Source organism: Piliocolobus tephrosceles, chromosome X (assembly GCF_002776525.5).
Source record: "Piliocolobus tephrosceles isolate RC106 chromosome X, ASM277652v3, whole genome shotgun sequence".
NCBI classification, from domain to species: domain Eukaryota; kingdom Metazoa; phylum Chordata; class Mammalia; order Primates; family Cercopithecidae; genus Piliocolobus; species Piliocolobus tephrosceles.
In genome coordinates this window covers 30802077-30824295 of record NC_045455.1, presented here as the reverse complement: position 1 = coordinate 30824295, position 22219 = coordinate 30802077, and the positions used below count along the sequence as shown (strand labels likewise).

Below are 22219 nucleotides of genomic sequence, written 5' to 3'. Positions count from 1 at the left end.
TCCATGCTGTGTGCCTTCAGGCTTATCAAAACATGGAAGCTGCCAATGTTTACAGTTTGTGCCTTTCAGAGCAGTGGCCAGAGATGTTTCTGGGACACTTTGACCTGAGGCTGGAGCCAGCATAGCCTCAATGCAGAACTCAATGGCCCATGGCTGCACAGGGCAACAGGGCCCTCAGTCTGGCCTCCCAAATTATTCTTTTCTCCTAGGCTTCTGGGTCATGGATGGGAAGGAATGCCTTGAAGCCTTTTGAAATGCCTTTGAGTCCTTTATCCCATTGCCTTGGATAGTAGTATTTGGCTCTCTTTTAGTCATGCTAATCTCTCTAGCAAGTGGTTGCTCCATTGCCTCCTTAGATTTCTTTTCTGCCACAGGGCCACTCTGCAAATTTTCTAAACTGTTACAGTCTGCTTTCCTTTTAATTATAAATTCCAACTTTAAGTCTTTCCTTTGTTCCTAGGTATCTAATCTTAGATTATTAGAAGCTGCCCAGGTCACCCCTTGAGGACTTTGCTGTTTAGAAATTTATTCTTCCAGATACCTGATGTCATTACTCTTAAGTTCAGCTCTCCACAGATACCTAGGATATGGACACAATGCCCCAAAGCTCTTTACTGTGGCACACTACAGGTGACTTTTACTCTAGTTCCCAATAAATTCCTCATTTTCATCTGAGACCTCATTAGCCTGGCCATCACTGTACATATTACTATCAGCATTTTCTTCACAATCATTTAACCAGTCTCTAAGCAATTCCAAACTTTCTCTCATCTTTCTGTCTTCTTCTGAGTCCTCAAAACTCGTCTAGCCTCTGATTATTACCCTGTTCCAAAGCCAGTTCCACATTTTCAGTTATCTTTATAGCAATGCCTCACTCCTTGATACCAATGTTCTCCATTAGTCTGCTTTTGCATTGCTATAAAGGAATACCTGAGCCTTGGTAATTGGCTCACAGTTCTGTAAGTTTTACAGGTAGCATGGTGCCAGTGTCTGCTTCTTGTGAGCCTCAGGAAGCTTACAATCATGACAGAGAGCATATGGGAGCAGGCGCATCATAGGAAGCAAGAGAAAAAGTGTTGTGGGAATTCAGGGACCCTGAACAGAGGGACCAGCTGGAGCCGAAGCAGGAAAACACATATTGTGAAGATTTCGTGGACATTTATTACTTCCCCAAATTGATACTTTTATAATTTCTTATGCCTGTCTTTACTGCAATCTCTGAACATAAATTGTGAAGATTTTGTGGACATTTATCACTTACCCAATCAATACTCATAATTTCCTATGCCTGTCTTTACTTTAATCTCTTAATTCCGTCATCTTCGTAAATTGAGGATGTATGTCACCTCAGGACCCTGTGATGATTGCATTAACTGTGTAAATTTTTTGTAAAACATGTGCATTTGAATAATATGAAATCAGTGCACCCTGAAAAAGAACAGAATAACAGTGATTTTTCATGGAACAAGGAAAGATAACCATGAGGTCTGACTGCCTGCAAGGTCGGCAGAAAAAAGCCATATTTTTCTTCTCACAGAGAGCCTATAGACAGACGTGTGAGTAGGAGAAATATCACTGAATTCTTTTCCCAGCAAGGAATATTAATAATTGATAACCCTGGGGAAGAAATGCATTCCCAGGGATAGGTCTATAAACGGCCACTCTGGAAGTGTCTGTCTTATGCGGTTGAGATAAGGGATGAAATATGCCCTGGTCTCCTGCAGTGCCCTCAGACTTACTAGGATTGGGAAATTCCAGCCTGGTGAATTCTAGTCAGACCGGTTGTCTGCTCTCGAACCCTGTTTCCTGTTAAGATGTTTACAAGAAAATGTGAGCCCAGAGAGACATGGACCCTCATCAGTAATTCTAATTTCACCCTTGCCTTGTGATCTTGCTCTGCCCACTTGCCTTGTGATATTTTATTTCCCTTTGAAGCATGTGATCTTTGTGACCCATTCCATATTCGTACACCCCTCCCCATTTGAAATCCCTAATAAAAACTTGCTGGTTTTGCAGCTTGGAATCACCATCACAATCCTACCAATATGTGATGGCACCCCCAGAGGCCCAGCTGTAAAATGTCTCCCTTGGTATTCTTTCTCTTTATTTCTCAGACCAGCTGACACTTAGGGAAAATAGAAAAGAACCTACGCTGAAATATTGGGACTTGGTTCCCCAATAAGAGAAGGCGGAAGTGCCACAATCTTTTAAACAACCAGCTTTCATGTGAACTAACAGTAAGAACACACTTATTATTGTGAGGACAGCACCAAGACGTTCATGATAGATCTGTCCCCATGATCCAAACACCTTCTACCAGTCTCCTCCTCCAAGATTGGGAATTTCATTTCAACATGATATTTGTAGGGGACAAATATCCAAACCACATCATAAGTGCTATACATATATTAGTACATATTGTCCTCTAAGTCCAATAATATCAATGTGACTATTTTATAATGAGCAATCGAAGAAAATTAAAATAGATATGTAACTTGAGTAATTTTACAGAACTTATAAGCAGATGAGTTAGTGCTTGTGCTACACAAAAAAACAAGGAATTGAAAATACAGTGACACATTCAAGATAAATATCTATTTCTCTTTCACACAGCAGTTCAAAGGTAATTAGTTGCCAGGGATAAAGGCAATCTACCATTCTCATATATGTTTTCCACCTCTTAGGTCAAGGTAGCTATTTCCTTTGTTTCCATAAAGAAGAGGGCAAGGCTAGGTAGTACTCACATAATTCTTTCCTGGGTGTGGATCAGAAGAGGCTTGTATAATTGTTGCTTTCATCTCATTGGGCAGAATGTGGTCCCAACAAGGAAAAATGATCTGGAAAGTATAATATCAAATACACTGCACACATAACCAGCTAAAATTTGGCAGTATTAGGATTAAATAAGGGGAGTCTGAATATTGGTGAACAACCATTAGACTTGCTACAGTGGAAGCTGAAATAAAATTTTGATCCTCATATATAGCCTTGAAGTGGGATTGTTAGCCCATGTTCCCTTCAGCAATATTCATGATATCCAAGATAATGGACATAACTCAAATGTCTACCAACTGATGAATGGATAAAGAAAATGTGATATATTTATACAATGGAATATTAATTAACCTTACAAGTAGAGGAAATCCTCACAAATTTAACAATATAGATGATATGGTTTGGATTTGTGTTCCCACCCAAATCTTATGTGGACTTGGAGGAGGGGGCTGGTGGGAGGTAATTAGATCATGGGGGCAGATCTCTCCCTTGCTCTTCTCATGATAGTGAGTGAGTTCTCATGAGATCTGATGGTTTAAAAGGGTATGGCACTTCCCCGTTCTCTCTGTTTTTCTCTTACCGCCATGTGAAAATGTGCTTGCTTCCCCTTTGCTCTCTGCCATGATTGTAAGTTTCCTGAGGCCTCCCAGTCATGCTTTCTGTTAAGTCTCCAGAACTGTGAGTCAATTAAACCTGTTTTCTTCTATTTCACTACCTGAAGTTACCCAGTTTCAAGTAGTTCTTTATAGCAGTGTGAGAATGAATTAATACAATAGATGAAGCCAAAGAATATGATGGCAAGTGAAATAAACTAGATGCAGGAAGACAAACACAGTATGATTTTACTTATACGTGGAATCTACATCATCAAACTCATAAGAACAGAGAGTACAATGGTGGTTATTAGGGGTTGAGGGATTGAGAAAATAGGTAGATGCTGTTCCAGGGGTACAAAGATCTAATGTACAAAAATTTGACTATAGTTAACAGTATCATATTGGACAATTGAAATTTGCTAAGAAAGTAGATGTTCATTATTCTCCTCATGAAAATAAAAGAAAAAAATGAGGATAAGAGAAAGAAAAATAGAAAGGAAATGTTAACTATATGAAGTGATGGATATGTTAATTAATTAGCTTGATTGTGATGACTGTGTCACAATGTCTGTGTGTATATATATGTGCATATCAAATCATAAAATTTGACACCTTTAAGTTGTCAACCATACTTCAATAAAAATGGTGGGGGTGCGTTGGGCAGTGCGGATATCTACAACTCCCAATGCTATTTAATCTCTACACCACACTAATTCCGCTTACTTCTCTGCACTCACATCCCATCTGATTCTAATGGTCAGTATATTATTCCTATGTTATTTAGCATTAATTATCCCTGGCCTATTTTCTTCACTTTGCTGCTTAATTTTTGAGCACAGGGTATATATGTATATATATATACATTTGTGTGTGTGCATATATATATGTTTCACATTCGCTGACCCACTTAAAATATGTACCTAATTAAACCATGAATTAGAATGAATACACTTGTTGCCTGAGTGATCATATTCTTCAGTACAGTTTTATTATTGTTGTTTTCTGTTAATTTGGGCAGGATAGAAAAAGAAACAATTCGCACTTACAAAACTTTTGAACTACATTGCATATTTTATCATGTAAACATATATTTTGGTGAATTTTTATTAAAAAGTAGATATGAACTATTTAAAAACATTCCTGGTAGTGTTGGTGCACTTACTATGCACACTGTTTTCATGATTGTTTATTTCATATCCTATTATTATTATTCTTATATTATTATTATTTTTGAGATGGAGTCTCGCTCTGCCGCCCAGGCTGGAGTGCAGTGGCCGGATCTCAGCTCACTGGAAGCTCCGCCTCCCGGGTTCACGCCATTCTCCTGCCTCAGCCTCCGGAGCAGCTGGGACTACAGGCGCCCGCCACCTCGCCTGGCTAGTTTTTTGTATTTTTTTAGTAGAGATGGGGTTTCACCGTGTTAGCCAGGATGGTCTCGATCTCCTGACCTCGTGATCCGCCCGCCTCGGCCTCCCAAAGTGCTGAGATTACAGGCTTGAGCCACCGTGCCCGGCCTATTTCATATTCTATTATTTATCTAGGTTTTTGTTAGAAATTAGTTTGCTACTTCAGAGACCAGCGAAATGTTTTTTGTGAAGTTATACATCTATCAGATGGCAAAAAAAAAAAAAAATTGTTTCTTAGTTCCCTTAACTTCTGCATCTTCCAATGAATAAAACATTGTTTTTCTAGATGGTTTATTTTCTGGTTGAATTATTTTTTGATGCTCTGTATCCATGATTCCTAAAGCTGGCAACATATCAGTTTCCCTTGGAAACTTTTTGTTGTTGTTGTTTGTTTAAAAAGACTCCTGTTCACTAACCCCAAAGGATTCAGATTTCATATGTGAGGAAAGAAGACTAGCAACATGTTTTTTAAAGGAGCCCAAGGTTAACCTTTATTTGGAACCAGACTTGGAAACAATTCTTAAACATGAGGCAGAATGCAAGAGCATTTACCAGCTCAGGTTCTGGGATCAGAAATACAGGATTGTGTTCTAACTACACAACTCATTGGCTATGGATTAGAAGGAGTTTCATTAATCTAAAAGAGAGAAAAAAGTTCTAAGTGAAACATGAGACACTAGATAAGCAAACAATACATGTTAGCATTATTATTATTATTATGGAGATGTTTCAGTAATTTTTTCAGATATACGACTCTTTTACTAATATATACTGTTTGGCATGATCTGTTAATTTAAAAATTGTAACTACATGTATTTTTATTGTATTTCAGTTCTTGTTATTAAAAGAATATACAATTATGGGGGAAATAGTGAACTTGAAAGATCTGTACCCACTCAGATCTTTATGTTTTTCTAGGTAGCAGAAACTTCATCCAGACATTAGGTTAATATCCAAGAGCAAAGCCGGCAAAAATATCTGCCCTTATGGAACTCATTAAACTTCTAGTGGGTGGTAAAAAGAAACAATCCAAATAAATGTTTGTTTGTTTGAGATGGAGTCTCCCTCTGTCACCCAGGCTGGAGTGCAGTGGTGTGATCTTGGCTCACTGCAACCTCCGCCCCCAGATTCAAGTGATTCTCCTGCCTCAGCCTCCCAAGTAGCTGGGATTACAGGCACCTGCCACCGTGCCTGGCTAACTTTTGTATTACTATTTTTTTAGTAGAGATGGAGTTTCACCATCTTGGCCAGGCTGTTCTTGAACTCTTGACCTCATGATCCACCCACCTTGGCCTCCTAAAGTGCAGGGATGGCAGGCGTGAGTCACTGCTCCTGGCCCCAAATAAATGTTTTAATAATAAGAGTAATGCAGTAAAGGCAGAGAAAATAGGATAAAGATATGGTGGCAGTTGTAATTTGCATGTCTCAGAAGACCTCACTATGAAGATGACAGTTGACAATACCTGAAGAAGTCACTTGAGACATGTAAATATCTGGGGGAAGCGTATTTCAGGTAATGAAAAGAGCTGGTACAAAGGCCCTGAGGCAGGAGCATGGTTGATGGTGGCCATGGCCAACCTTGCTGGAGTGGAAGAAACAGAGAAGGTGAAAATAGAATGGGAAAGACTTTTAGATGATTGCAACAACTTTGCATTTTAAACTCAGTGAAATATCTTAAGAAGAAGAGTTACATAGCTGAATCAAGTAGGCTTCCCTCTTGTTAACAGACTAACAAGTAGCAATGGTAGAAGTAGGGAGACCACTGAGACTACTTCATCACCACTTAGACTACTACATCAGTGTAAGCAAGAATTAACCGTAGCTTTAACCAAGGCTATAGCAATGAGAATTAGACCATTTACAAACACATTTTGAAGACAGACCACTTATTTCTTTGATGAATCAGATATTCACATGAATAGTGGGAGAGATAGAAGTCAAGGGTATCTTGAGTTCAAGCTTTATTCCCAAGATCTGAAATTGCATTAGATTTACAGATGGGAAGCATTTAGTAGAATTAGGTTTATGTTGACATAACATTGAAAACATGAATCGGTTAAAGTAGTAGACGAAATGTACAGCAAAATAGTTTACATGCTAGCATGTGTTCATTAGCTTGTCACTAGATTTGGAAATTCATAAAGCACAAAAGGCAACTGATTTTCAGGAAAAGTGAATCAGCACTTTCTATGTACTCTCAATTATTTCTACAACATTAAATATCAACAATATGTTGCCGAGTTCAAAAATTATGTAACTAGTTCAGCACTTTATCTAACTCTTAAGGTAATTATCTTGATACTTTTATTTTTTATATCCATATTCAGCTTATGTAGTCTCAATTATTTCCACAACATTAAATGTCAACAATAAGTTGCTGAGTTCAAAAATTATATACCTAGTTCAACACTTTAATTCTTAAAAGAGGCAATTATCTTGATACTTTTATTTTTATGTCAACATTCAGCTAATCCATAAGTCATGTACATCTTACCTTTAAAATATCTTCTTCATAACCAGTGCAATCTTCCTGGCTCAATATTCTACTGTATCTTCCAGATAACAGCACAGTTGTTTCCAAAGCAAACTCCCTGCCTTCATTTCTTCTCCAGAGAAGCCAGAGTGATGTTTATTTTTTAGAAAGTACATAAGATCATGTCCTTTATTAAAATTTTTATAAGGTTCCCTTCACTTGGACTGAATTCAAATATTTCATCATAAACTTCAAAACCCAGCAAAATCTTCCTTTCTCTCCAAGTAAAAAATTATCATACTGTGTTTCCCCCTTGCCTCTCAGATGTTCTAGTGTTCTTCTCAGTTTCCACAATATAAAAACAATTCTTGCTTTAGTGAGTTTTCACATGGTTTTGTTTATGCCTGGACTTGTCCGTAATGTCTTTAAGTAGGTGAACATGCTTTAGCATTTTTTTTTTTTTGCCTTATCTTTAAGTAGGTGTAAATGTTTTTGCATTTTTAGACCAAAATTAAAAACTTACTTCCTAAGAGACAACTTTTATGACCAACTGATTTAAATAATAACCACCCCTCCTTTGTTGTGTTCCCAGGTATTCATGTTTATTGACCATACTTCTGGGGAAGAGAAGATACCAGACTGTCCAGCACTAACTCCTATGAGGAACTCACCATCATTAAGGTATCATCCTAGTGCCGAGATAGCATTGGACTGAGAATGAGACATGATTAATTATAGTAAAGATTCTACTAAAAATGCTAAACTGAGCGTTCTGCCTAAAATTTAATTCTCACATTTCTGAAATAATGATCATTAGATATATACAAGCACATTTCATTACCTTTAAAAACTTTTAGTAGGTTTCCTGGTTATTGAGAGATGAGAGCTAAACTTATCTTTGAATAAATGTATTACTTTTGGGAAAGAAAACAAAACAATGTAAAACAAGCAAAATCACTTTAATGGAACTGTTTGCTGTGCAAGCTTAAATTCATTTTCTTGGTCAGAAAAATTCCAATCAATGAGAAGATAAGAAAAAGGAGGTTTTTCTTTCTCTTAGGAGAAAAGCCTGCCTGAGATTATGTTTGTTAAAAGGGTAGTTGCTGATGTGAGATTGGGAAGAAAGTGACGACTGTTTCTCTCTTCTTGGTGTTCGCGGGATTTGTGGCCAAGAGTTTAGTTAGGAAGGATATAGTTGAGGGTAATATTGATAGAAAGGCTAAAGAGATAGGAAAGTGGGAGAAACCCTAGAGAGACAGTTGGCACATTTGACAGGTATCAGTGAGAATTATAACTGCCTTAATCACTCCCTATTGTGATGTAATTCTGTTATGAAATTTCAGCAAAGTTTTGAAAACGTTACAATCCCTTATAAGATGTGCCTTGGAGATTTAATAGATGGCCACGAATGCTGTGAAAGGCTTTAGGGAGAGATAAAGCAGCTCACAAGCTGCCAATCCTGTGATCTTTATGAAATACACAGGAGAGTTGCAGCCATCAAGTGCCTGTTCACTGACAGGTGGCAGGAAGACAAGCAGGACAGCTTTGTCATGTGTAAGCATTGCTTAGAAAATACTTCCCATACGTGTGCAAGGTAATGAAAGAGGGAGGAGTTCATGAGGTCCAGGAAGATGAAGAACAGATTAATATTACTTAGGGACTTTAAGAAAGGAAAACTAAAAGTCTACAACTATCAGAGACCAATAGCTTAAAGAAGGAATTGTGTACTTGATTTCTGTGGTATTAGGTTTAATTATAAATACAATATTTTCTATTGATTTGTTTATTCTTATATCATTTTGTTAAAATGTAAAATATGTTAAAATGTCACACACCAATTATGTTTCATAATTTTAACATGGCTCTTTGCCTAATAATACCTTAATGCCCTTCATTTAGGAAAATCCTATAGTCTCCTCTTTCCCATGCTTGGTCCTCTGAGATTGTGACAAAAACTGCTTATATGAAAAATTATCTCTTGCAAAATATGAGCAGCCACACTTCTAGCATTAGTCTTTGAGAATTATACATTACACGGTATAGACTATACGTCTATTTATGTAATTTTAATGAAGCCTATTTATATGTATTATTTAAAAGAAAATGATGGCAAGTTTAAATTTTTTAAAAAAGTGATTTTTACAAACCCATAATATTGTACATTTTTATGGCATACATGTAATATTTTTATAAACACATACAATGCATAATAATTAAATCAGGGTAGTTAGGGTATCCACCATTTCAAGCATTTATTATTTGTGTTAGAAATATTCCTAATTCTAATTTTGGTTACTTAAAAATGTACAATAAATAATTAATTCTAGTCCCCGTTGTGCTAACAAATATTCTATCTTATTAATTCTAACTAACTGTATTCATAGCCATTAACCAACCCTCTCCTATCGGCCCCCTCTCTGCTACCCTTCCCAGCCTCTAGTAACCATCATTCTACCCTATTTCTATGACTTCAATGTTTAAAAAAACATTTTGCTCGCACTTATGAGCGAGAACATGCAAAATTTGTCTTTTGGTGCCTGGCTTATTTCACTTAATATAACATCCTCTAGGTCCATCCACGTTGTTGCAAATGACAAGAGTTCATCCTTTTTAATGGCTGAATTATATTCTATTGTGTATATGTATTAATACTATATATGGGTCACATTTCCTTATTCACATCTGGGCTGATTCCATTTCTTGGGTATTGTGAAGAGTGCTGCATTAAATATGGGAATGCACAGATCCCTTTTATATACTGATTTCCTTTTCTTTGGACATATACCCAGTATTGGGATTGATGAATTGTATGGTTACTCTATTTGACAGCTTTTAAGGAGAGAGAATACAGAAGAAAACCTTGGCTATTTCAAAAACTCTACTATTTTTATACAGGGTTTTATGTCTGGCAAATATTGAACTCTGTGCCTACACATAGAGAGTACATAAGGCCCAAAGTATTTTTCCTATCTACTTACAAACATATTTTCTTCTAATTGAAAGGGTGTATAGGACAATTAGTACTAGTCTGCATTTTACTTTGTTGGCTGTGTAGTAGGAGATTACTAACCTGAATCCTAGCATTAGATGGTACACCATATGCTTTTTGAGAATAATGAGGTTTCATTTTTGTAGCAATATTTCAGTGGAAATTTATGAAGAGTGGATCATTAGACAACATTTAGGCAGAATTATATACATTCCTTATGAGAAAAAAAAAGTATATACTTAGACTGAAATTCTAAAATCTCCCAAATTCATTCAATACATGAATTCAACACAAAACTCATATGATGTTATACCTATAGCAAAAGTGGTTGATTTATTAGATTTTGATTATATAGGACCCAAATTGTAATGCAATTTTAAAAAAGACATATCACACTAGCTCTAATATATGGATTTTGTAACTAATTTGAGAAAAGTGAAAGCAATTAAGTAAAAAAAACACTGCCGAGGCGCGGTGGCTCACGCCTGCAATCCCAGCACTTTGGGAGGCCAAGGCAGGTGGATCACAAGGTCAGGAGATCAAGACTAACCTTGCTAATATGGTGAAACCCCGTCTCTACTAAAATTACAAAAAAATTAGCCAGGCGTGGTGGCAGGTGCCTGTAATCCCAGCTACTTGGGAGACTGAGGCTGGGGCATGGCTTGAACCCTGGAGGCAGAGGTTGCAGTGAGCCAAGATCATGTCACTGCACTCCAACCTGGTGATAGAGCGAGACTCCATCTCAAAAAAAAAAAAAAAAAAAAAAAGAGGAAGAAGAAGAAGAAGTAAAAAACACATAAATTGTGCACAAAATTAGAAAACATGAAAATCAAAAAAGGATCAATGTCATTTTCATACTTCATTACTCTTTTTAGAGTTTTATCTTTTATCTTTTCTCCATTATATATATCAATGTGTGTCTTTTTAAGTACAATGTTTTCTTTTGAGTGGAAACCTGTCTATGTCTTTTTTACACTTGGCACAATCTTGTAAAAATCACAGGCTCATTTTCTGACTGACTTTGTCCTAGAAAATAATTTGCAAATAAACAAAATTTTTTTTCTGAGTGTGTCATGTAGCTAGAGGGATGCCAAACAGGAGTTCATATTTACATACATTTTGGGATTGCAGATTAAGCTTCATTGTTGTTAGATGGAGGTTAGACGGAAGTGTTATGTTAAGGAGGCAAATTAAGCAATCCAAAAGTCTTAAAAACAGACTTCATCGGATTTCTTTAATCTAGTGCCATTATCATTATTATTTTCAACATTATTAATCTGAAAAAGGCTTTACCTAAGTAGAAGTACTAGAAGATCCTATAGTGATTCTTAGGTGGAATTATAATTCGCACTTGCCTTTTAGAAATTTTCACTAACGTGGCTGGGCGAGGTGGCTCACACCTGTAATCCCAGCACTTTAGGAGGCTGAGGCGGGCAGATCACTTGAGGTCAGGGGTTTAAGAGTAGCCTGGCCAACATGTTGAAACCGCGTCTCTTCTAAAAATTACAAAAATCAGCTGGGTGTGGTGGCACACACCTGTAATCCCAGCTACTTGGAAGACTGAAACAGGAGAATCACTTGAAGGCAGGAGGCGGAGGTTGAGGTGAGCCAAGATCAGGCCACTGCACTCCTGCCTGGGCGACAGAGTGAGACTCTGTGTCAAAAAAGTAATAATAATAATAAATAAATAAATGAGACATTTTCACCAATGTTAATTTTACCTTCTTTTTTCCCACAATATCATCCCCTGTCTCAGCTACAACCTCTGTGAAGTGTCCATTTCCAGAAACTTTCCTCAAATCACTATTCTCTATCTTTTTCACTTGTTTACCCTTGCAGTGTACCACATACCCTTGGAGGGACAGATTCTCTAAAGATTTAGGGCTATGAATATGAAATGGATAATTATCCAAGCAATTTATGTAACACTACAGTTCCACTCAGGTAAAAAGTGCATTTGCTTTTCTGCTCTAGTTCATTGCAGAGCATATTTCAAATCAATACAAAGTGTGGGGAATATGTGCCTTAGGAAAAATAGCTCTGTTTAGTAATGTCTGGATATATGTTCATCTACAGAGGGGTCCATAGAAAAGAGTCCATCATATTTTGTTTATGAATGTTTAGTCTGGGCATAGTCGCTCATGCCTGTAATCCTAACACATTGGGAGGCTGAGGCAGGAGGATCACTTGAGCCCAGGAGTTCCAGATTAGCTTGGGCAACACAACAAGACCTCATCTCTACAAATGATTAAAAAATGATGCAGGTATGGCAGCATACACTTATGGTCCCATCTACTCAGGAGTCTGAGGTGGGAGGATCTCTTTGGTCCAGGAGGTCAAGGCTGCAGTGAGCCGTGATCATGCCACTGGACTCCTGGGTGACAGGAGCAAGACCTTGTCTTAAAAATAAATAAATACATAGATAAACAAACAAATAAATAAATATTTAAAATAAAATAAAGTTCAAAGGAGAGCTGCATCAGAATACAGTTCTTATCCAGAAAAAGACTAGTGTACACAAATATGAATTTAAGAGAATATATGTTGAAATGTAAGTTATTTATTACCATAAATATGAAAATCGTATTTCTAATTATATGTGTCAAAGTGAAAAATATTCACCTCAGAAAGGCTCATTTTTATTCTGAAATTGGAATTAAAGTCACCAATCTTCATTTTACTACCACTGAGATGACAGCAAACAGATGCAACATATTTTGCCAGTAACAAGGTAATTATTTCAGTTTTTCATATTATTTCCAATTTAACCTCATGAATAAATCATTTATCTACATTGTTTTTATTTTTTTCATAAAATTTTTCTGCTGCCTATTTAAAATAATTCAATATTCAAAATAATATACAAAAGCACTTTCAGTCAGTTGACTATATAATTTATGGTAAAATGTATTTCCATGATTCTGACATGTTTTTAATTTAAATAATGGTCAATATATGTGGTGGCTACTCTCATTCAGATATAGTAAAAGTTGCTATACATAGGTTACTTAATTTAATTCTATCCATAACCCTAAGAAAGATGCTTTCTCCTCATGTTATGGATGGAATGGTGAAGTTATCTGAGAACACTGAGTTTAGGTAGAAATGTAGTGAGCTGTAATTGGAACAAGATTTGTCATCAACATTTTTTATTCCTGAGAATTTATTCATCAGTACATTTTCCAAATCACTGCCTGACAGAGGCTCTCTTAAGTCAACAAATTAATTAGGATAAACAATTTCTTCACCTATAATAATTTTTAACATTAGGAAAGAAAGGTGGAATTGCAAATCCAAGATGTCTGCTATGTGGTGAAATCTGCTGAAGAATGAGGAAGGGTGTGCCTAGAGAGAGAGCACACACTGAATAATAAAAGATATGCACAGAGGAGATAAGAGATGCAAAGGTAATTGCCATGATTTGGAGATCAAACGAGGTCCTTAATCCACTCATTCTTTGTGGGTTCTTGTGTTTTATAGAGTCACACTGCACAATTATTATATTTCAAAATATCCCTCCTTATATGTAGATACTTCAAGTTGGCTTTTGTAATCTATAATCTGAACGGTCCAAAAAAGACTTCAAAATTTAAAACATAAAAATAAATTGAGGAGAAATACGAATTTCTATTAAATGGTGAAACAAAGGGCAGGTAACCACGAACTAAACCAAATGGGCTGCAAATGATGAACAACCTACAATGGTAATGGTTGTGATGGTTAATATTGACTCTCAGTTTGGTTGGATTGAAGGACTCAAAGTATTGTTCCTGGGTGCATCTGTAAGGGTGTTGCCAGAGGAGTTTGAGTCAGTAGACTGGGTGAGGCAGACCCACCCTCAATCTGGATGGGTACCATCTAATCATCTGCTAGCATGGCTAGAATAAAGCAGACGGAAGAACGTGGAAGGGCTAGACTGGCTGAGTCTTCCAACTTTCATCATTCTCCTGTGTTGGATGCTTCCTGCCCTCAAACTCCAAATTATTCAGCTTTTGGACTCTTGGACTTACACCAGTGGTTTGCCAGAGTATCTCGGACCCTGCAGACCAAAGGCTACATTCTGGGCTTCCCTATTTTTGAGGTTTTGGGACTTGGACTGGCTTCCTTGCTCCTCAGCTTGCAGATGGCCTACTGTGGGACTTCATCTTGTGATCGTGTGAGTCAATTCTCCTAATAAAGTCATCTTTATATATACACATATTTCCCATTAGTTCTGTTCCTCTAGAGAACACTGACTAATACATATAACAGTTATAGAAGAATAAAGAGAAAAGAGATTAAGCAAATAGTGAGGGACCGGAAGAATCTTGAAACATGAGGAAGAGGAAAAAAGCAACAAACATATGAACTATAATAGCAAATCAATTAAATGACTTAATATTTACCTTATCCTTCCTTGATACTCCCTAGATAACAATTCCTAAATAAGTTTGATCTAAATTTTACTAATCTTCATTCATTCATTCAATTAGTGTAACCAAAATTTATTGAGTACACTAAAATGACAGACTCTATGTGTCATGCTCTGTATAATGTTAAAAACAACAACAACAACAAAACTGCTTCTGTGGGGAAATACATATTGACTAAATCATCAAACACAATAATCTGACATTGCAATGACACAACTGCAGCTAACGAGAGACATTAGGTGCTATGATCTCACTACGAAATTCAGGAAAGGGTGCCCTTCCGTTAGAATAAAGGACAATGATTTTCTCAGTGAATAGAGTGGGAGAAGTATTCAACATATGGAACCAACATGCATAACTCTTTACAAGAATAAATATAATTATCTGAACTCATGGGAAGCCAGAATAAGTAGAAAAGAGAAATAAAAAGAGAATTATGAGGCCGGTGATAGTTGGAAAGGACAGTAGGAGTCAAAGCAAGCAGCAGCTTGTAACCTTCCTAATGGGAATGCATTGAGGTTTTACAGAGATTACTCTGAGTATATTGGGGAAAAGCTAAAGAAATTATCCAGCTGAGAGAGAGCAGTAGTTTAGAAAACATATTTAGTGGTGGAAATGAAGATGTATGAATGGAATAGAGAGCTATATTTAAGATATGATTAGTAGAAAACAACAGGGACATATGTTTCGTAAAGAGGTTTCCAAACAACATATTTAGGTAGTGATATGGTTTGGCTCTGTGTCCCCACTCAAATCTCATGTCAAATTGTAATCCCCACGTTAGGATAGGGGACTGGTGGGAGTTGATTGAATAATGGGGGCAGATTTCTTCCTTGCTGTTCTCATGATAGTGGGTTTTCATGAGATCTGATGGTTTAAAGGTATATGGTGCTTCCTACTCCCCTCTCTCTCCCCTGCTTTGCCATGATGAGACGTGCTTGCTTCCCCTTTGCCTTCTGCCATGGTTGTAAGTTTCCTGAGGTCTCTCAACCATACTGTTAAGTCTGTGGAACTGTGAGTCAACTAAACCTCTTCTTTTTTCATAAATTACTCAGTCTCAGGTAGTTTTCTATAGCACTGTGAGAACAGGCTAATACAGAAAATTTGTACCAGGAGCAGGGCACTACTATAAAGATACCTGAAAATATGGAAGTGTATAAGTTTCCTTTCACTCTGCTGATAAAGACATATCCAAGACTGGGCAATTTACGAAAGAAAGCGGTTTATTGGACTTACAGTTCCACATAGCTGGGGAGGCCTCACAATCATGGTGGAAGGCAAGGATGAGCAAGTCACATCTCATGTGGATGGCAGCAGGCAAAGAGAGAGCTTGAGCAGGGACACTCCCATTTTTAAAACTATCAGATCTCACGAGACTCATTCACTATCATGAGAACAGCACTGGAAAGCCACATCCCCATAATTCAATCACCTCCCACCAGGTTCCTCCCACAACATGTGGGAATTGTGGGAGTTATAATTCAAGATGAGATTTGGGTGCAGACACAGAGCCAAACCATAACATTCCGCCCTGCCCCTCCCAAATCTCATGCCTTCACATTTCAAACTCAATCTTGCCTTCCCAACAGTCCCCCAAGTCTTAACTCATTTCAGCATTAACTCAAAATTCCATAGTCCAAAGTCTCAGCTGAGACAAGGAAAGTCCTTTCTGCCTATGAGCCTGTAAAATCTAAAGCAAGTTAATTACTTCCTACACACAATTGAAGTACAGGCATTGGGTAAATACACCCATTCCAAATGGGAGAAATTGACCAAAACAAAGGAGATACAGGGCCCAAACAAACCCCAAAATCCCACAGAGTAGTCAAACCTTAAAGCTCCAAAATGATCTCCTCTGACTTCATGTATCACCTCCAGGTCACACTGATGCAAGAGGTGAGTTTTCATGATCTTGGGCATCTCCACCTCTGTGGCTCTGTAGAGTACAGGCTCCCTGCCAGCTGCTTTCAAGGGCTGGTGTTGAGTGTCTGTGGTTTTTCCAGGTGCAAAATGCAAGCTGTTGGTGAATCTACCATTTTGGGGTCTGGAGGACCCAGTGGCCCTCCTCTCATAGCTCCACTAGGCAGCACCCCAGTAAGGACTCTCTGTTGTGGCTCCCACCCAACATTTCCCTTCTGCAGTGCCCTAGTAGAGGTGATAGTGATATAGACAATGAAATCCAGGCTAAGGTGATCTCAGACGGAGATGAGGAGCTTACTGGGAACTGGAATAAGAGTCACTCTTGCTATGCTTTAGCAGCATTTTGCCCTTGTCCTAGACATTTTTGGAGCTTTGAACTTGAGAGAGATGATGTAGGGTATCTGGCAGAAGAAATAAATGGTCTGAAATTATAATGTTATTTAAAAGGGAAGAAGAGCAAAAAAAAAAAAAAAAAAAAAGTTTGGAAAATTTGCACCCTGGTCATGTAGTAAAAAAGAAAAACTCATTTTCTGGGGAGAAATTCAAGCTGGCAGTCAAAATTTGCATAAGTAATGGGGAGCCGAATGTTGATAGCCAAGACCACAGGGAAAATACCTTGAAGGCATTTAAGAGACCTTTGCCACAGCCCCTCCTATTACAGGCACAGAACCCTAGGAGAGAAAAATGGTTTCATTCACCAGGTCCAGGGCCCCATTACTCTGTGGCACCTCAGAATATGGCACTCTGTATCCCAGCTGCTCCAGCTCCAGCTGTGGCTGAAAGGGGCCAAGGCACAGTTCAGGCTATTGTTTCAGAGGGTGCAAGCCCCAAGCTTTGGTGGCTTCCATGTGGTGTTGGGCCTGAAGGTGTGCAGATGACAAGAGTTAAGATTTGAGAACCTCTGCCTAGATTTCAGAGGATGTACTGAAATACCTGGATGTCCGGGCAGAAGTCTGCTGCAGGGGCAGGGTCCTCATGGAGAACCTTGACTAGGGCAGTGAAAAGGAAAAATGTAGGGTTGGAACCCCCACACAGAGACCTTACTGGGGCACTGCCTAGTGGAGCTGTGAGAAGAGGATCACTGTCTTCTAGACCCTGGAATGGTAGATCCACTGACAGTTTGCACCATGTACCTGGAAAAGCTGCAGGCACTTAATGCCAGCTTGTGAAAACAGCCATGGAGGTTGTACCCTGCAGAGCCATGGGGGCTGTACCCTGCAGAGCCAAGGCCTTGGGAGCTCACCTCTTACATCAGCATGCCCTGGATGTGAGACGTAGTCAGAGGAGATTATTTTGTAGCTTTGAGATGTAATGACTGCCCTGTTGGGTTTCAGACTTGCATGAGACCTGTAGTTCCTTTGATCTGAACAATTTCTCCTTTTTGGAATGGGAGCATTTACTCAATGCCTGTACTTCCATTGTATCATGGAAGTAATTAACTCATTTTTGATTTTGCAGGCTCATAGGTGGAAGGGACTTGCCTTGTCTCAGATGAGACTTTGAGCGTGAACTTTTATGTTAGTGCTGGAATGAGTTAAGTCTTTGGGGTACTGTTGGGAAAGCATAATTGGTTTTAGACATGTGAGAAGAACATGAGATTTGGGAGTGGCCAGAAGTGGAATGATATGGTTTTGCTCTGTGTCCCCACCCAAATCTCATTGTGAATTATAATCCCCATGTGTCAAAGCAAGAGGCTGGGGTAAAGTGATTGGATCATGAGTGGAGCGTATGGACTGAGAAAATAGTAATTTTACAGTGGAAAGGTCTGGCAGTATCTTAACCAAGTGATCAAAGTTAACATCACTGGTAATAAGCCATGTTGACATCATATATGCTTTGATAAAAAGTGACATCTTGGAAGAAATCACTGGAATTTTTTTCATAAAACCCCATAATCATAAGAAAACACAGACAAACTAAGAAGTGTTCTAAAATTACTGACCAATACTCTTAAAAAGAATTAAGGACACAAAAAACAAAGAGAAAGACTGAAAAACTGTACCTTATTTATTTCATTATGCAAGAAAAAAACCTAATGCAGTTTGTAATGTATTGAGTTTTCCAGATAACGCAAGTGACAGTAATTCCTTAGCTGAGACTAAGCCAATAGAGAGTTCTAATTTAATGTTTGTTATCCTGTACATGAGGGAATATCCTGTTACCTTGGGTGTAATATTGCTTATAAGGATGATTAGTGGAGTAGAGAAAATTTGAAGGATAATTATTTGATGGAAAATTTAGTGGCTTAAGTAGTATATTAGAAATGTGGCACAGGTTTTTAAATCTGGTTAAAATTTCTCATTTCAAATGTATAGTGGGATTAATTTATGATACCTTTAAAAAAATCGATACCTTGCACCTATGATGTAAGTACAAAAGGAGTAGACACGTGTGCTCAACCATACTCATGTGAGTATGCAGCCACATGAATGTGAACAATAGGGAGACTAGTCAAGATAATTTTAGCTTATTTGCAAGTAAAATTATATATTACAGAACCTAAAGTGTTTACGGAGAAGAAAGAGAGAACAGCAAATATATAAGCTAGTTAGACTTAGCAATTAAATATTGGCTACTTACAAGAAAATACGTTCAATAATATGATATGACTTCTCAGTGGTGAAGAAATGGAAACAATAATTTTACACAATAATTAATAATACATTCTTTTTTAAAAAATATTTTATTATACTTTAAGTTCTGGGACACATGTGCAGAACATGCAGGTTTGTTACATAGGTATACATGTGCCATGGTGGTTTGCTGCACCATCAACCCATCATCTACATTGGGTATATCTCCTAATGCTATCCCTCCCCTAGCCCTCCACCGCCCAACAGGCCCCATTGTTTAATGTTCCCCTCCCTGTGTCTATGTGTTTTCATCGTTCAACTCCTACTTATGAGTGAGAACATGCAGTGTTTGGCTTTTCTCTTGTGTGTTAGATTGCTGAGAATGATGGTTCCCAGCTTTATCCATGTCACTGCAAAGGACTTGAACTCATTCCTTTTTTATGGCTGCATAGTATTCCAGGGTGTGTATGTGCCACATTTTCTTTATCCAGTCTATCATTGATGGGCTTTTGGGTTGATTCCAAGTCTTTGCTATTCTGAACAGTGCTGCAATAAACATACATGTGCATGTATCTTTAAAGTAGAATGATTTACAATCCTTTGGGTATATACCCTGTAATGGGATTGCTGGGTCAAATGGTATTTCTGGTTCTAGAATCTTGAGGAATTGCCACACTGTCTTCCAGAATGGCTGAACTAGTTTACACTCCCACAATGGTGTAAAAACATTCCTATTTCTCTATATCCTCTCTGGCATCTGTTGTTTCCTGACTTTCTAATGATCGCCATTGTAACTAGCATGAGATAGTATCTCATGCGGTTTTGATTTTCATTTCTCTGATGACCCGTGATGATGAAGTTCTATTCATATGTTTGTTGGCTGCATAAATGACTCCTTTTGTGAAGTCCATTGTCTCCATTTCCTCACCACTGAGAAGTCATATCATATTATGACTCCTGAAAGCTCCAGGTGCTGTGATTTGAAGACCCAAGTGAAAAAAAGTTAGCTGATGGAAACTGAAAAAGCATGATATACTTCCTCGCCATGCCTAGTCATTAATGTCAAGACTGTCTATCACTGGGATGTTAATAACATACAAAATTGAAATTTAAGATAAAATAAAATTTGATCACTCTGCTTTCTATACACAAGTGGATAGTAACCAATGAGATATACCTATGTTGCTATAATGGAAGTTGGAAAAAACATAACTGAAGACAGTAGTCAAGAAAAATAAAATTATTTCATTGAATTCATTGTCCAACAAGTTGGTTTTATTTATAAGGCTTTGGTAAGAAGTATAGAGGTAAAATGTTGAAAAGCAAATTTTTTAACAGCAGAATCAAAGAAGTAGGAAAAATATTATAAAGAAAATAAACTTTAACATATGATTTGGATGAAAGAAAAATTTCTTAATGAAAAATGTACAAATAAAAGATTATGAGATTGTGAGAATAACTGAAAAATATCACTGCGTGTGGTGGCTCATGCCTGTAATTCCAGTACCATGGAAGCCTAGGCAGGAGGATTGCCTGAGCCCAGGAGTTTGAGACCATCCTGGACAACATAGCAAGACATGCCCATCCCCTCTTGGAATCAACCCAAATGTCCATCAGTGACAGACTGGATTAAGAAAATGTGGCACATATACACCATGGAATACTATGCAGCCATAAAAAAGGATGAGTTTGCGTCCTTTGTAGGGACATGGATGCAGCTGGAAACCATCATTCTTAGCAAACTATCACAAGAAGAGAAAACCAAACACCGCACGTTCTCACTCATAGGTGGGAACTGAACAATGAGTTCACTTGGACTGGGGAAGGGGAACATCACACAATGGGGCCTATCATGGGGAGGGGGGAGGGATTGCACTGGGGAGTTATACCTGATATAAATGATGAATTGATGGGTGCTGACGAGTTGATGGGTGCAGCACACCAACATGGCACAAGTATACATATTTAACAAACCTGCACGTTATGCTCATGTACCCTAGAACTTAAAGTATAATAAAAAATAAAAATAAAAAAAATAAAAAATAAAAAAAAACAGAAAAAAAAAACAAACCTGGGTTTGAACCTCAGTGCAGCAAATAAAGTCATTATTTGCCAAATGTATGGAATATGTACATCATGTAACTAATGTATGGAATATACCTAAAACATGGAATGTATTGCATTGAGTAAAAACCTTCAGTTATAGCATGTTTTACTGGGAGATAACAATGGAAAATTCTAATATGTGAAGCCACTATGTCTTTAGGTGACAGACATAGTGGCTTCAAATATTGAAGTAGTAGATTATCATTGCCTTCTTAAGTTTCTACTACAGCATAAAAATATCATATCTTTACCAGGCATCCCTTCATTACACTGAAATGGAGAATAATTGACAATGTCAACCCAGCTGGAAGCTGTAGCCTGTCAAGCATTATGGTCACTGAAAGTATTAGTAAACTAGTGACTACATAAATTCTGTCAGTATTTGAATATTTCTTATAGGCATGAATGAATTAACAACATTCCTGTAGTTAATATCATAACCTGTAAGTGTTAAGAGTTAACTCTATTTTTTTTTTTTTTTTTTTTTTGGGACAAACTACAGTTTTAGAGTTCACAGTTAATAGTTTAGATGTTCAAAGTAGCTGTAGTAACATATCCTCTGAGTAGATTACCACTTTTGGCATTTGACTTTAGAGGCAATCATAGCTTCTTTAATTACTCTTGAAGAGGCAGGAAACTTAATATTCTCTCCAAAGATGGCTTATCTATAAACAAATCTCTATTATGTTTCCTCATGAAGAACAATTAGCCTTGTCTTTCTTTCTGTGTCAAGAGATAACTATCTGGTGTGTCTGTCACCAACTGTGCATTAAAGATTCAAAAACAGTTGTCAAACATTATGCCCCCTTCATCTAGTTAGGCATTGTTACGCTAAATCAGCATGAGAGGATCATAGATCATTTCTTGTGTGTTTTTCATCTTAATCTGAGATAGCATTCATGATTGACAGTTTTATAATTGCTAATCATGCTCTCATTTTGTTTCTACGACCAGAATCACATAACTGTG

The 22219-nt window shown here is 37.5% G+C and overlaps 1 long non-coding RNA gene across 1 annotated transcript in view; it reads left to right on the top strand.

Moving 5' to 3' along the window:
• The window catches only part of LOC111551798, a 52669-nt gene that overhangs the window by 14773 nt on the left and 15677 nt on the right, over nt 1-22219 (top strand). The window contains exon 2 of the long non-coding RNA XR_002734466.1: nt 7843-7931. This is a non-coding gene — a long non-coding RNA (uncharacterized LOC111551798). The remainder of the gene's footprint in view (nt 1-7842; nt 7932-22219) is intronic.